Below are 15,681 nucleotides of genomic sequence, written 5' to 3' on the forward strand. Positions count from 1 at the left end.
GGGCACCCTATGAGTTTTCGAACTACCATTCCAGCTCACGACTGAAGCCATTATCGTAGCTTTCCGTCCCTATGGCACTGAACATGGCCACACCACCGCACGCTGGGCGCAATTCCAAACGTACCCTGTTGTTTACGGTGTACGACAGATCTTGATTGCCACGTGTCATCTTACCTGCAAATCAGCGAGTGCCGCGCGGTCGTCAAATACGACGGCCAACCCAAGATTTATTTATTTATTTACAAGTCAAGTTACGTAGGACCAAACTGAGAAGCAAAAGATCCAAGGTCATGGAACGTGTCAGTACATGAAATTACAACATACGAGTAATAACAGATAAAAATTAAACGTTTATGAACCCGAAAAAACTCAAGCCATTTGTTTAAGTAAACGCAATCAACAATTCAACAAGAATCACCGTAATTTTTCAAGGAACTCCTCGAAAGAATAGAAGGAGTGACACATGAACAACCTCTTCAGTTTCGATTTGAAAGTGCGTGGATTACTGCTAAGAATTTTGAATTCGAGTGGTAGCTTATTGAAAATGGATGCAGCAGTATACTGCACCTGTCTGCACAAGATTTAAGGAAGTCCAATCGAAATGCAGGTTTGATTTCTACCGAGTATTAACTGAGTGAAAGTTGCTTATTCTTGGGAATAAGATAATATTTTAACAAGAAATGACAATAAGGAATATATGTATTGAAAGACCAATGTCAAAATATCCACACTCCTGAACAGCGGCCTACAAAAGGTTCGTGAACTTAACACCACTTATTGCCCGAATCACCCGTTTCTGAGCCAAAAATATCCTTCTACAATGGGAAGAGTTACCTCAAAACATAATACCATATGACGTAAGACAATGAAAATAGGCAAAGTAGACTGATTTTCGTATCGAACGATCACTCACTTCAGATAACGTTCGAGTAGTAAGAGTGGCAGCATTAAGCCTTTGAACAGGATCCTGAACATGGGCTTTCAATGACAGTTTACTACCTATTCGAACACATAGACATCTGAACTGTTCAGTTTCACTAATCATATACCCATTCTGTGAAATTAAAACGTAAGATTTTGATGAATTGTGTTTTAGAAACTGTAAAAACTGAGTCTTAATGTGATTTAGCGTTAGTTTATTTTCTACAAGCCATGAACTTAGATCATGAATTGAACAGAGCCAATTTTGCACACAACATCTTTTATTACCAAGGTCGTGTCATCAGCAAACAGAAATGTTTTAGAGTTACCCGTAATACTAGAGAGCATATCATTTATGTAGATAAGGAACAGAAGTGGCCCCAACACTGATCCCTGGGGCACCCCTCACTTGACTGTAGCGCACTCAGACCCCACAACACAGCCAGTCTCAACATTGTGAATAATGACCTTCTTTTGCTGTCTGTTGCTGAAGTAAGAGGTGAACCAATTGTGAGCTACTCCCCGTATTCTGTAATGGTCCAACTTCTGGAGCAATATATTGTGCTCAACACAATCAAACGCCTTAGTTAAGTCAAAAAATAAGCCTAGCGTTCGAAACTTTTTGTTCAACACCTCCAGTACCTCACAGAGAAAAGAGAATATAGCACTTTCAGTTGTTAAACTACGTTTAAAGCCGAACTGTACATTTGATAGCAAATCATGCGATATAAAATGAGCAATTATCATTACACACACAGCCTTTTCAATAACTTTACCAACTTTTATAAAGCGGATTTACTATTGAGTGCTTTAATCGTTGTGGAAATTAACCATTACTTAAGGAAAAATTAAAATATGGCTAAATACAGGGCTAACATGTGCAGCACAGTAATATTCTGCGAGGCACTCCATCATATTCTTGCGAGTCCTTAGTGATTTAATTATTGACTCAATCTCCCTCTTGTCTGTATCACAGAGAAATATTTCAGACATCAGTCTCGGAAAGACGTTTTCCAAGGAAGTTATATGATTCCATGTACAAAATAAACTTTTATTTAATTCACCAGCAATGCTCAGAAAATGATTGTTTAATACTGTACATATATCTGATTCATCAGCAACGGAAATATTTTTACTACGAACTGACTTTATATCGTCGACCTTGTGCTGCTGACCAGATACTTCCTTCACAACTGACCATATGGTTTTAATTTTATCCTATGAATTAGCTATTACATTTTCATAGCACATACTCATTGCCTTCCTAATAATATTTTTAAGCACCTTACAATACTGTTCGTAATGGGCAATTGTAGCTTGATTGTGACTACTTCTAACATGTTGACACAATTCCCGCTTTATTCTACTTATATCCTTATCCCACTAGTCAGCCACCCGGGCTGCCTGTTATTGCTAGTACCCCGTTTAGAACGTTCTAATGGGAAGCAGCTCTCAAAGAGCACGAGAAATATGTTAAGGAAAGCATTATATTTATCATTTATGTTATCGGCACTCTAAACATCCTGCCACTCTTGTTCCCTGACAAGATTTAAAAAACTCTTTATGGCTGTTGGATGAACTTTCCTATATAGTTTGTAATTATATGCGACATTTGTTTGCCTACAAAAGCCTTTCAGTGTTAAAATTTGTGTTTCATGGTCTGAAAGGCCATTCATCCTTTTACTAACATAACGCCCGTCTAGTAATGAAGAATGAATAAAAGTATTGTCTATGACTGTGCTACTGTTCCCCTGCACCCTAATTGAAAACAACACCGTCTGCATCAGATCATATGGATTTAGGAGATCTACCAACATCCTTTTCCTTGCACCATCATATACAAAATTCGTATTTAAGTCACCACAAAAAACTAATTTCTGGTTCTGTCCTGGGTGCGGCAAAGAAGGCCACCTCAGGTCTGAGTGTCTTCAGCGACGAATCACCCAATTGCCAGCCGCTACCGTGGCACCTCCGACGGTTTTACCGATCACCTACGCATCGGCACTCTCTTCTCCTCCCGCCTGCCGCCGTCCGTCGGACCACGTACCGGTGACCCTTCGAGCTGCAACGGATACCGCCGGGGTCGACGCGTCACGCTCACAACCTAACGTTACTCCGGCGCCACTGCCAACAGTGACGACTTCTGATCCCCTCTCGGCCGATGATGTGGACGTCCCTTCACTTACTGTACCCTCGACGGCCTCCCTTCCAGACTCCCTCCCGTCTTCCGACATAGAGGGACGAACACGCAAACAACGTTCACCTAAAAGGCGCAAGAGGAGAAACCGTACGATCTCTGGACGAGGTAGCTCACCTCCCCCTCAGGCTCTAGAGACCGTCCGTACCGACTAGGCCTCGGAGAACCTGCACCACGGCAAGAATGAGGACAAAGTGACGCCGGCTCTGGCTGCGCCTGTGCCTACTCTACCAACTCACCCAGGTGCATCTGAACCAATGGACTCCATCGTTGCGGCTGCCACCGAGACGTTCGTTGCGACTGCCACCGAGACGTCCTCCGCTCGTACGGACGAGGTGGAGCATAAGAACGCCACAACGACAGCACCCTATGTAACATGGAGCGACGATGACCCGAACCACACGTTGGGGATGGAGTTACCCCAGATGGGGACGTAGTTACGCCGTCAGGTGGCGTACGGTACGGCTCGACGCTGCCTCGCCCTTTTTTACCCTGCGCTGATAGAGTTCCCCTCCATAGAGGGGCACGACTTGAAGCGTACCGAATAGCAACGATAAACGCTAACAACGTTAGCTCCGACGTGAAAATTCAACTGCTGCGAGAGATGACATGAGCATTGGACGTCGACATCGCACTGCTACGGGAAGTACACTTGCTCACAATTCCGGACGTCGCGGGATACAACACTTCTCCTTCTCCTGGTGACCACCTTGGACGTGGCGTAGACATTTACGCCCGAGAAGGCATTCCGGTGGCTGATTTCGCATACCTTCCGTCCGCCAGAGGCATGGCAGTCACCATCATGGGGCTCTTGTCAACATTTACGCTCCGTCAGTCTCCTCCCACGGACGCGACAGAGCACACTTCCATTCAGAAGAAATTGCTCCTTTGTTTCTTGGGTGCTGTGACCAATACTTGCTTGGCGATGATTTTAATTGTGTCCTGCACCCTATGGATCAAGTACCCCACTACAATACCGGTCAAGAACTGCATCTTGCTCGTGGTCGTGCGGTAGCATTCTCGCTTCCAGCGGATTCCCGGCGGGGTCAGGGATTTTCTCTGCCTCGTGATGACTGGGTGTTGTGTGATGTCCTTGGGTTAGTTAGGTTTAAGTATTTCTGAGTTCTAGGGGACTGATGACCATAGATGTTAAGTCCCATAGTGCTCAGAGCCAACTGCACCTTGTCGTCCGTGTTGTTGCTTCGCGACACTTGGGAAGTCCAGCACGGCGACGCACCTACACCTACTTACCAGACTCCATAAGGCAGGGTCGCCTATTTTCGACACTAACCTATGCCATAATCCTGGAGCCACTCTTGCGGAGTCATACGACCGACCTTCTCACATTTCTAGTCTCACTTTGCGACAGTACACTTTTCGGTGCCGTTCGTATGCGGACGACCTCCTCCTACCGGAAAGAAACACAAATGGTTTTTGATTTGATATCAACGTACGGAACTACAGCGGACAGTAACATGAATGTGGCTAAATCCTCGGTGATGCCCACTGGACGCGGCCTCTCACACAACTACTTATCACCTCTCCAGTGCATACAGAAACTACGATACATTGCTATCATTTTCCCCTTAACCCTGCGCCGCTCCGCTGTCATCGATTTTCGGCGTACTCTCCAAATTATCAGCTCGGCTGTGCGACAAAATCTTCTCCACCGACTCGATTCTTAACAACGTGTCGAATACTTCAACCTACATGTGGCGTCCAGAATGGTCCACATCGCACAGGTACTCCCGCTGCCATCAACTATTGGACGCAGCCTCCGGACCACGTTCGGATACTTTCTTACGGCCGGTACCCCGGCTCTGCCTTGTCAACGTGCGACTCCGAGCGGCGTCTTTGTACATTTGTACATGTCCATGTCCACCACCCACAAGCACGGTGGAGCCTTCCTTACTCGCAGGTTGCTGGGAATTCTTATGTCCGCTACCATATCGCCGCCAGTGCCAGGCGGCCACATCACGCACGCACCATGTGACGCACATTTTTGATTACATTGTCGACTTTAGTTGTGCTCACGCTCACGTACCGAGCATGCTCCTTCCTCGAACCAAAGATTTCTACATACCACAGCTTCGTTAGATATCCAGCAACAACGTCGAACTCAGACATCCATCGACACGGTGCCCCACGTTTTAGTGTCATATCCATCAGTGCTTCCTTCTCTCCAGCGTCCTGTCAATGCGGTACCACATCGCATGTGAAAAATTCATCGCAAATCAACGTCGTCTTCACACTATCGGACTAGCGGACACTCGTGGATGACGACTCCCACCACCTGACTTCTCGAAACTGGATCGACAGTTCGTTGCCTGCTATCTCCGCATTCCGCCGGATCAGATGGACCCATAGACTTTTATCCATCCTCAGGATACATATTTTCCCGCCACCAAAAATATTGCGATTGTATGGGTCAAGGGGTGGACGATCACTTACCTGTATAATGAAGGCGATAAATCACTCCTTGACTTGTGGCAATACTTACAAACAACCCACAGTGAAGTCGAGCACCGACCGCGCTACCGCGCCTTCGTCGCCAGTTACCTTCACGCCGTCTTTAGGGTCACCCCCGTTCAGCTGGATGGTGCCACAAGCGGACGACACTCTATCCCCCCCCCCCCCCCCCCCTGCTCCGCACTACATTTCTATATCGGACCCATAGCGGAGTAGGCGCATGTACACACACCCTTTCCTTTTATGCACTGAACCAGAGCAAGGTGGTCATTCCCCCAACTCTACTGTCCCCTCCTCCTTGTCTTCTACCCTCCTTTCGGGAGCTTCTTCTCGGTAGTGCTGCAGGGGACACCGTGGCCAGGCCTCGCATGTTGACCCCTGCCCACTCTGTTAATAAAGACTTTCACTCGCATTGTTCGAGTGTTATGTCTCATGTTGTTTCCAACGGAAGGATGTCCTTTCTGTTGTATTTAAGCTTGTACAAATAAAGATACTTTGTTTACATAACCCGTTTTCAGTTAAAAAAAAAAAAAGAAACGTGATGGGGAACGGTTCAGAGATGGGAAGGGGGGAGCCATCATAGTCAGGCATCGGGTTTTGACCCCTGCCCACCCTTTCTCCACCAGTTCAAAACTGACCATTCTACTTTTCACCTTGAAAAAACAATAACAGATAAAAAATAAAAATGGAAAGGGGTAGCAATATATGAAAAAATGGTTAGTGTTTTAAGGAAAAAAACAAGCACATAGTAAGCGAGAAATTTGCGACATTATTTTCCAATTTTTTTGTGTGACTCTTCTTAAAAAAGAGAAGTGGTTTGCATTGGCGCTTCGTCAGATGAACGTGTATGAGGCGACGGTTCGATTCCCACTCAAATCCGTCATTTTTGTCGTACAAATGTAAATTCAGTGATATTCAAAAAAATTGGGTCTACACTATTCGTTCTTGATACATTAGCAACGTGTCACTGCTATGCCGGTTAACTGGCAAAAGGGGCCTGCCTCTGTGTCTGCAGCTCGAAGCGTCTAAGTGCAACGTAGTTCCAGGTACCAAACCAAATTTCAAGTGTAAGGGATTTCGCAAATCACGACAGGCATACGTTTTCAGCAAAATTCTGTGTTTCTTCATTTACTTGTCAGTAGTCTTAAATATCTTTATTCTAATAATTGAATTTGATTTAAAATAATAAATAGTCAAACAACATGAAACACACTAAAACTTCATGCAAATACACGTGCTTTTTTAAAATATATTACCACTCAAATGTCATATAAATTAGGTAATATTACTAGTAATGAAAAAAATATAGATTAAAAATTAAGTCTGAACGGAGTCGAACCGTCGCTTCATATCCAATCAGCCTTGAGCAACGCGAAAGGTAACCACTTGACCACCATGAGCAGCACCATTCGCTCTCAGAGCACAGATATATTAGTTACGTAATAGACTCTTGAAACTTCTCTTACGATTTTCTCGGAGTTTACAGAGTAGTGCACCTTACTACTAGCACATTATGTTGTTTTAATGGCCTACTAAAGGTGTACAAAGTTTGAAGTGAATCCGTGATCCCAACGTCGTGGCCTCCCCTTGTGAAACGACGAGGTTGGTACGGGGGTAATTTATGACGGTTCGCATCCAACCATTCGGAAGAAAGATTACATAAAGCAATGGCAGTAGAATAATCTGTAAATGGTTTCTGTCAGATGTTTGATAGCTTGAATGAATGTTTAGGAATTAAAAAAAAACTATTTCTTAATGGTGACACGCTACATGTTCTTAGAAACTCTAGCAACACCTATTTCTTTGATCAGTCTTCTCCAGCTTGCTACGAGCATTATCATCAGAATCAGTACACGTCTTACGGCTGCCCGTCGATCTTCGCTCACCTGTCCGTTACGAGATGCTACTGCAGCAGTGCTTAATTCATACCACAGGCACACACCACTACGTATCAAATAGGTAATAGGTCCTACCTTGAAGGCTGATGGTCGGGGCTTAAGCTTTTTATCAATAATATTGTCAATATCAACTGTAATGTTCGATTTCTGAAATCGTCTTTTTTTATTTCGTTTACATGGTAAATCATAGATATTTCTTACGTACTGTTATTATCTTCGGTCCGTTAATATCAATAAGCTGGGTATAATATTTAGTTTTGAAGTAGCTGTGGCCGAGCGGTTCTAGGCGCTTCAGTCCGGAACCGCGCCCCTGCTATCGTCGCAGGTTCGAATCCTGTCTAGGGCTTGGATGAGTGTGATGTCCTTAGGTTAGTTAGGTTTAAGTAGTTTTAAATCTAGGGGACTGATGACCTCATATGTTAAGTCCCATAGTGCTTACAACCATTTGAACCATTTGAAATAGTCTGTAATTAATTCACAAAGTATAAATTCAGTTAATCTGTATCACTAATTTTAAGGAGTGCTTTGGCTTTACATTATTTATCATTGTTCTTCCATGAATGAGATGATATTCCATATAAATATTGCAAGTGTCCTAATTTATAACGCCCAGAGATTTTAGTATTGAAAGTGTTTAAGCTCCACTTCAGCTTCAAAGATGACCTCTATCTCGTTATTTACGAACTGTTACTAGAAAACTTATTCGCCGTTATTTTCATATTTCTTCTTTCCAGAAGGGATAAAAAGTCCATTTGCCCTTGAAAAAATCTCCGAAAAAAATTTTTCACCTAACTATTGTGAAATAGTCAACTGTTGTCAAATAAAGTCAACTCGATACTAATAGCGTAATCTCAATAACACAGAGATCTTACTACCTCGTATCAGTCCTAGCGGCACGTTTATTAAAAGACACTTCAGTTTCGAAAGAACTTCTCTTAATTTAAATAACTTTTTTCCCACATTAAAACTTTACATAAATGGTTCTTCCAGTAGAATTCCAAAATATTCAAAACAATTACATTGTCTTTTTAAAACTTTATGACATAATTATTACAAATATTGATAATAATGTCGCTTTTTAAACATTAACAACGTATATTAACAGATCACAACTTATCACGCCAAAATCTGAACAAAAGTTCAAAGCATATATCAGTCTATTAAAATTCAAAATTTCAAAATCCGTTTGTAAGGTGGGGCAAACCGCTTCAGAATGTCTTCTTTGGAAAACAGCCGTCGATTCGTCGCTAATGTAGACCAGCAATGATAGAAATGGTTCTGAGCACTATGGGACTTAACTTCTGAGGTCATCAGTCCCCTAGAACTTAGAACTACTTAAACCTAACTAATCTAAGGACATCACAAACATCCATGCCCGAGGCAGGATTCGAACCTGCGACCGTACCGGTCGCGCGGTTCCAGACTGTAGCGCCTAGAACCGCTCGGCCACCCCGGACGGCACCAGCAATGATAGCTGCGTCATGAGAGGAACACTGTTTCTTCAGTCACTGTCACGCCCTGTGCTCGTACCACGAGACAAATGAAAGAACATAACACAAAATTTTTCATTTGTAATGACTTTATGAAACTTACTGTGCATGTGTCGTGTGGCGGAGTACAATCTGTGTACAGTCTACAAATTACTTATCATCACAGTCTGACGCTGAAAAGTCTCGCACCATTACACTGGAGAGCGTTCCAGATAGCCCTTCCTTGTTAACTATGTACGAAAACAGCTGTAACCACGTTTTCCCTCCACCGACGCATTTGGAACGTACTTCAGTCTGCACTTTTTGGACTTCACCACTTTACTTCAAAAATTGCCTAGCGGGTGAAAGCATTTCTAACATCAGCCCAACCGGTCGACGCAACATTAGATCGTAGAAAAGCGTGCTTGACTAGTCAGATTTCCAGGTTCGTGAAAGTTATTGGGTGTTCCAGACTTCGTGGGTGTTAAGTCTCGATTGACGCCCTTATGACAGAAATTTCCATTGTTTCTGCCTCTTTCTTCTACTATTTTGTAACAGGATCTGTAGCTGTTATTACGAGGGTTGGAAGTTAAATATTGGCACAACTGACACTAAAGAGTTACATGTTTGCACCTGTTACTGTCCTTCAAAGAAATCACCAGCATTGTGCAGAACCAGATGCCAGCGATGAGGAAGGCGTAGAATACCGTTAGCAGAGGCTGTTCTGTTGATGGTGCAAATGGAGCGGTCTACTACCTGTCGAATCTCGGACAGTTCTGAAGCGACTGCCGTCAAGTGGTTCATCTCCGGAATCAAATCAAAGTCCCAAGGACTTTAAACCGGGGAGTATGGTGGATGGTGCAGTACTTCCCAGTCCCATAGACCGAACAGAGCAGCCACAGCTTGAGCTGAATGCGCCCGCGCACTGTCGTGCAAAATGACGGGTGAGCTGCGCAGAAAGTGTCGCCGCTTCTTTCGCAAAGCTCATCGCAGGTGATGCTCCAAAAACGAACAGTAATACTGTGCACTGACGGCCTGCCGTGGAGGAACGTAATGCGTTAGGATATTACCATAGCAGCCGTACGCGAGAATCACCATACTGGAGCTCTGACGCACTTTCGACTTTCGCGGCGACCCACAACGACGCCATTCTTGGATTGGCATTTCAGTTTTCGCTCGTACGATGTGGCTCATGTCTCATCCAGTGTTATGATACGGCGTAAGAAAGTATCTCACTCGCGCTCATAGCGCTCCAAGTGCGTCTGAGCAGCGTCGGAACGCATCCATTTCTACATTTCCGTCAAGTCATGCGAAACCCATCGTCATGCAATTTTTCGCGTGCCCAGGCGTTCCTTCTGGATGCAAAGCACAGTCGTATGTGCTAATCCGGTTTCGTCGGCGACCTCACGAATCGTATGGCATCGATCACTGTCCACTAACGTGGCAACAGCATGCATTTCTTCTTCAGAGACGCTAGGACGACCTGCCCGATGCATGCATGCCACAGTTTGCCGACCTTCAAAACAATAGTTCAAATGGATCTAAGCACTATGCGACTTAACGTCTGAGTTCATCAGTCCCCTAGACTTAAACGTAACTAACCTAAGGACATCACACACATATCCATGCCCGAGGCAGGATTCGAATCTGCGACCGTGGCAGCAGCATGGTTCCGGATTGAAGCGCCTAGAACCGCTCGGCGCCAGCAGGCGGCTACTTACATCTTTCTACATGTAGAACGAACTGCCATTCATCACACCAACTGAAAATTCTGTCTAAGTCATTATGAGTTCTCCTACACTCACTCAACGACTATACTTTCCTGTACACTACAACATCATCAGCCAACAGTCGCAGATGACTGCTCACCCTGTCCGACAGATAATTTGTGTATACGGGGAACGAGAGCGAACCTAATACACTTCCCTGGGGCGCTCCTGACGCTACCCTTGTCTCTGACGAACACCCGCCGTCGAGGACTTCGTACTGGGTTCTGTTACTTCATAATTCTTCGATCCACTGACATGTCTATGAATCTGATCTGTAAGCTCGGACCTTCGTCAAGAGTAAGCAGTGGGGCACCATGTCAAACGCTTTCCTGAAATCTTGGAATATGGAATCTGCCTGCTGTTCTCCATCCTTGGTTGGAGCTTATCGTGTGAGATTAGTGCAAGCTGAGTTTCGTATGAGTGACGCTTTCTAAAATCGTGTTCAGTTGTGGAGAGAATATTTTCCATCTCAAGGATCTTTATTACACTCAAACTCAGAGTGCGTTCAGGAATTCTGAATCACACCCGTATTAAGGATTTGGCCTGTAATTATGTGGATCCAACACTTACGCTTTTCTTCTTGTCGCTTGGGACTTTGCGCTGGGCGAGAGTTTCGCCATAATTAGAGACTAACGGGCAAATACCTTCCTCTTTAGCTCGGAGTACGCCGACGAAGGGCATCATCCCAGCCCTAGTGGGTTCGTTTACTATGTGAAAGAGCGGTACGGAAATGTTCGTCAAACTCCAGTGGAGGGCGCTACAAGAGAAATGTTGCTCATCGTGTAGAGGATTATAGTCAATATTTCGTAAACTTATTACGACCAGCGACACACATCTCGCAAAATGACCACAACGGCGAAATCTAAGAGACGGCAGCCCATGCAGTGGCTTTCCGACGACTGTTTATCCCGCGCAACGTTCATGAGTGGTGAAACACGTATGTAACGCAGCAGCGATGGCGAGGCATTGTAGCATCTGTGACCAGAGAGTATGCGCTTGACCGCGCGAGTGTTGCGAGCGGTTCTCAGTCAGCAGTAGTCTTTGCGAGTTAGTCAGTCGTTGCGAGTCTGTCAGTTCAGTCGTTGCGAGTCTGTAGCTCTGTCTAGTTGAGAGCAGTACTCAGTCTGTAGTCGTCATGCAGAGCGGTCGGTCAGTAGTAGCAGCCCAGTGCGGTTGTGTGATGTAGGCGGTCTGCAACAATGGTCAAGATGAGGAATAAGGTATACTGTTAATTAATATAATCATTAGATAATGAAAAATTTTATTTATTGTAATTATTCTCCAACAAGTCTCCCAATAATAATTTTTTATTTCAAAAGCATTTTCTCAAAAGTTTAATTTTTTTTGAACTAAAGATCTCGTTGCACTTCCCATTTCATTCCACTTCTTTTTGAAGAAAAATTTCACTAGAATTACAAAAAAAAAAGGAGAATATTATTATTTGCAATGCAGTTCCTCCAAGTGGTGCGCAACAACAAGAGCAGATATGTGACATCCATTTATTCTGAGGTAAGACTTTAATTCTGATTGTCTTTACACAGGGCCAAAGACCGATATTTCGGTTTAATTGAATTTTCTTGTCACTGAATGGACTTTAATTTTTTGAAGGATTTATAATTGAGTCAGATTGCGAATTTCACATTTGTTGCGATTGTCAGTACATTTGATTATAGGCAGGTTACGCATAGAGCCATGTCCATCAGCATTTCTTATTAGTATCGTCCTTTTCTTTAAAATTTTTTGTGGGCGAGGTTACACTCGGTTCCCATTTCTATTAAGTATTGTCAATTTATTTTCTTTAAAAAATTGCGGTGGGGAGGTTACACTTGGCGACACCCAGTCCAGGATCGTATTTCGTTGAGAGTCTTTTGAGCGACAGTCAGATATCTGCTCTTATTTGCTTAGATAATTAGGATTTGGCGCAACGCTTTTAATAATATTGCGACTTTCTTTCTACAGGTCAACGGCAATTTGCTGCTTTGTTGTATTTGTGTGTTGCTTTTGCATTGTGCTTATTTGTTTTGTGAAAAATTTTGACTATTGTAAAAATGCCGCGAAAGACTGTGAATAGTGTATCGCGAAGTATTGTGAATGAAATTACCGACTTAAACAACGTGACCGATAGTAATTGTGATACGCAACGTAATGATGACAATCCTGCGTTCACTAACAATCAGTGCATTCCAACCACTAATGATGACTTTCACCTTAATGATGAACAAACGAACTCAATTGTCTCGTCTGTTAACTTGACGACAATTGATGACGCGGAGCGGTCTATAGTAATGAGCGCTGCCGAGCTTAACACACCCGATTTAGAAAATCCAAGTAATGTACAGACAAATTTGTCTAATGAAAATGAACAGGATACTGAAAGTACGTCGGATTTATTTAATTCCGAAATAATGTCTGACAGTGTATGTCTAACTGGCAAACCTTTTTCTAAAATACAGAATAACCAAATGGTTACAGTAAGCGAGAGAGTTCCAGATCCACCACTAAACAGCACAGAGAGTATAAACGCTAACTTTGGTTTTGAACAAATTATGGCAAGATTGCTCAAACAACAATTTTGTGAACAGGATAAAAAATTTAATAAAATTAATGAAAAACTTGACAAAAATGACGAAAATTTCAAACAACTTAGTGAACAAATTACAGCCGTTGCCGCGCAGTGCCATGACACTAAGGAACAGTTGCGCGTGGAAATTGAGGCTTGTTCACAAAAAAATAGCGAAGAAATAAAGTCGGTTGCGCAAGAATTAAGGGAAATGCAAACAGCCGCGACAGATACACTCAGAGACGAAATTAGCGGAGTCGCCAAACAGTGCTCTGAAAAAGCTACACAATTACGGGACGAGTTTAGAGCAATGACGGTAGAACTTTCGCGCACTATGGACGCAAAGATAGACGCGAAATTCGAACAGCAGAACACTCAGATTAACGAGCGCTTTAATCAGCACATACAGAACAGTGATACGCGTTTCCGCAGATTTATTCAGGATCAAAACAAAGTAAAACGACAAGTCATGGAAACAATCACTGCACAAAGACAAGAGGACAAACGTAAAATATTCGCGAAAGCGAAGACGTATGTAGACAATAATATTACTACAGTGTCCGACAAAATTAATACCATAGAACAATTGAACGCGGAATTACGGGATGAAATTTCTGACCTTAAATCAAAAACAGATACACACACAGTAAATATTCAAACAGTGACAGATAGATTCGAACAGTTAGATCTAACACAGGATTGTGATGTTATCAAAGCTGATGTTAAAAAACTGAGCGAAACTACGCGCAAGTTGCAAAAACAGATTAATGCGTCTGATTCTAAAACCGATGATCAGGTTAAAATACTGACTGAAAAATGTGATGAATTGGCCAGTCGTATTGATGTTATCGAAAATATTAATGACAATAAATCAGACGATACTGCACCGGTTTCATTTATCCAAACGCCTGAATTTCAAAATTTACAGCAGACTATTAATGAGATCGATTCATCTAACAACACGTTACGTAGGAAATTATCAAATTTACAACAAGAAGTAACAGAAATGAAAAACACTTCTGTTAATAATACACAACAGACGCCACTTTATGAACATGTGTCAGACTCACACAGCGCGTATAATTTGGGTAATCTACAGAGAGTACGGGACTTAGATTCCGATCAACCGCAGTTCAATAGATTCTCTTACGATCCTGAACCTGTTTCATTACACAGAGATGATAATTTCGACTATAAACATTTTTTGTCAGTAAGAAAGTTCAAAATATTTAAAAACGATAGAACGCAGATTCACCCACTGGATTGGATTCAACAGTTTAGTTTTGCTCTTCCACCGACTTGGCCTGTAACACATAAACTTGAATTTATTTGCAGTTTTTTGGAAGGCGAACCGGCAACTCGTATGAGACCGATCGCGAGACAGTGTTACTCGGTAGAGGAATTTCAGAATGCTTTTCTGTCAGCGTACTGGTCGAAGACGACACAGCGCGGAATTAAAGACCAACTAATTAGTTTGCCAAACTACGACCACTCAAATTTTCCCAGTGTAACGCAATTTTTTGAGTACATGGTACAACAAAACCAGTACCTAAGTGAACCGTACAGTGAATCCGCACTTATACAACTATGCATCTCTAAATTACCACGGTCATTACGAGTGTCACTTCTAACGGGCCAGCAAAAAGAAAACATTTCAGCAATCAGAGATCTTTTACAGCTCTTGGAAGTACAGCAATCCGATTATTCTTTTGTAAACAAAAACTTTTCGAGTAACAACCAAGGTCAACAACAGTACTGCAATTATGATCAGGGACGTAATTCCAATCGGAAAGATAACAGACGTTTTAGGAACGGCAACTACCAAAACTTTAATAACAGGCAAAATTCTAATTATCAATACCGTCAAAATTTTCAGCAACAGGAACAACACTTTAGTAACAATAGAGGTGTTTCACAACAACAACATCAAAACCAGCCGGTTAACATACCTAACCAACAATGGAATACACAAGGTCAACCAGGCTTTAATGTTTCGCCGCGTGGACGTATAGCCCCTGGTCCAACAAATAGTAACGCAAGGGAGCAGAGAAACAACTATGTACAAAGAAGACAGTATTTCAATTCCCATCGCAACACACCGTATAGGAATGACTATTACGACAGACGTAAAAACGATGAGCACAATTACCAGCGTACATATAATAACAGTCGGTCTCACCAACAGCAAAATCATACGCAAGAACATATTCTCATGAATGAACCCGACAGTAGGTACCATCCAGAGCGTAACACGTCTGGAAGAAGTAATAGAACAGTTCAAATAGTCGAAATGCCACAGAATCCTCCTAATAATAATAACACGTCAGATAGAATCTGACTAGATAATGTACAGGACGGATCTTGCAATAATACAAGCACTACCTTAGACACGCAAAAT

Source organism: Schistocerca americana, chromosome 3 (assembly GCF_021461395.2).
Source record: "Schistocerca americana isolate TAMUIC-IGC-003095 chromosome 3, iqSchAmer2.1, whole genome shotgun sequence".
Classification (NCBI taxonomy): Eukaryota; Metazoa; Arthropoda; class Insecta; order Orthoptera; family Acrididae; genus Schistocerca; species Schistocerca americana.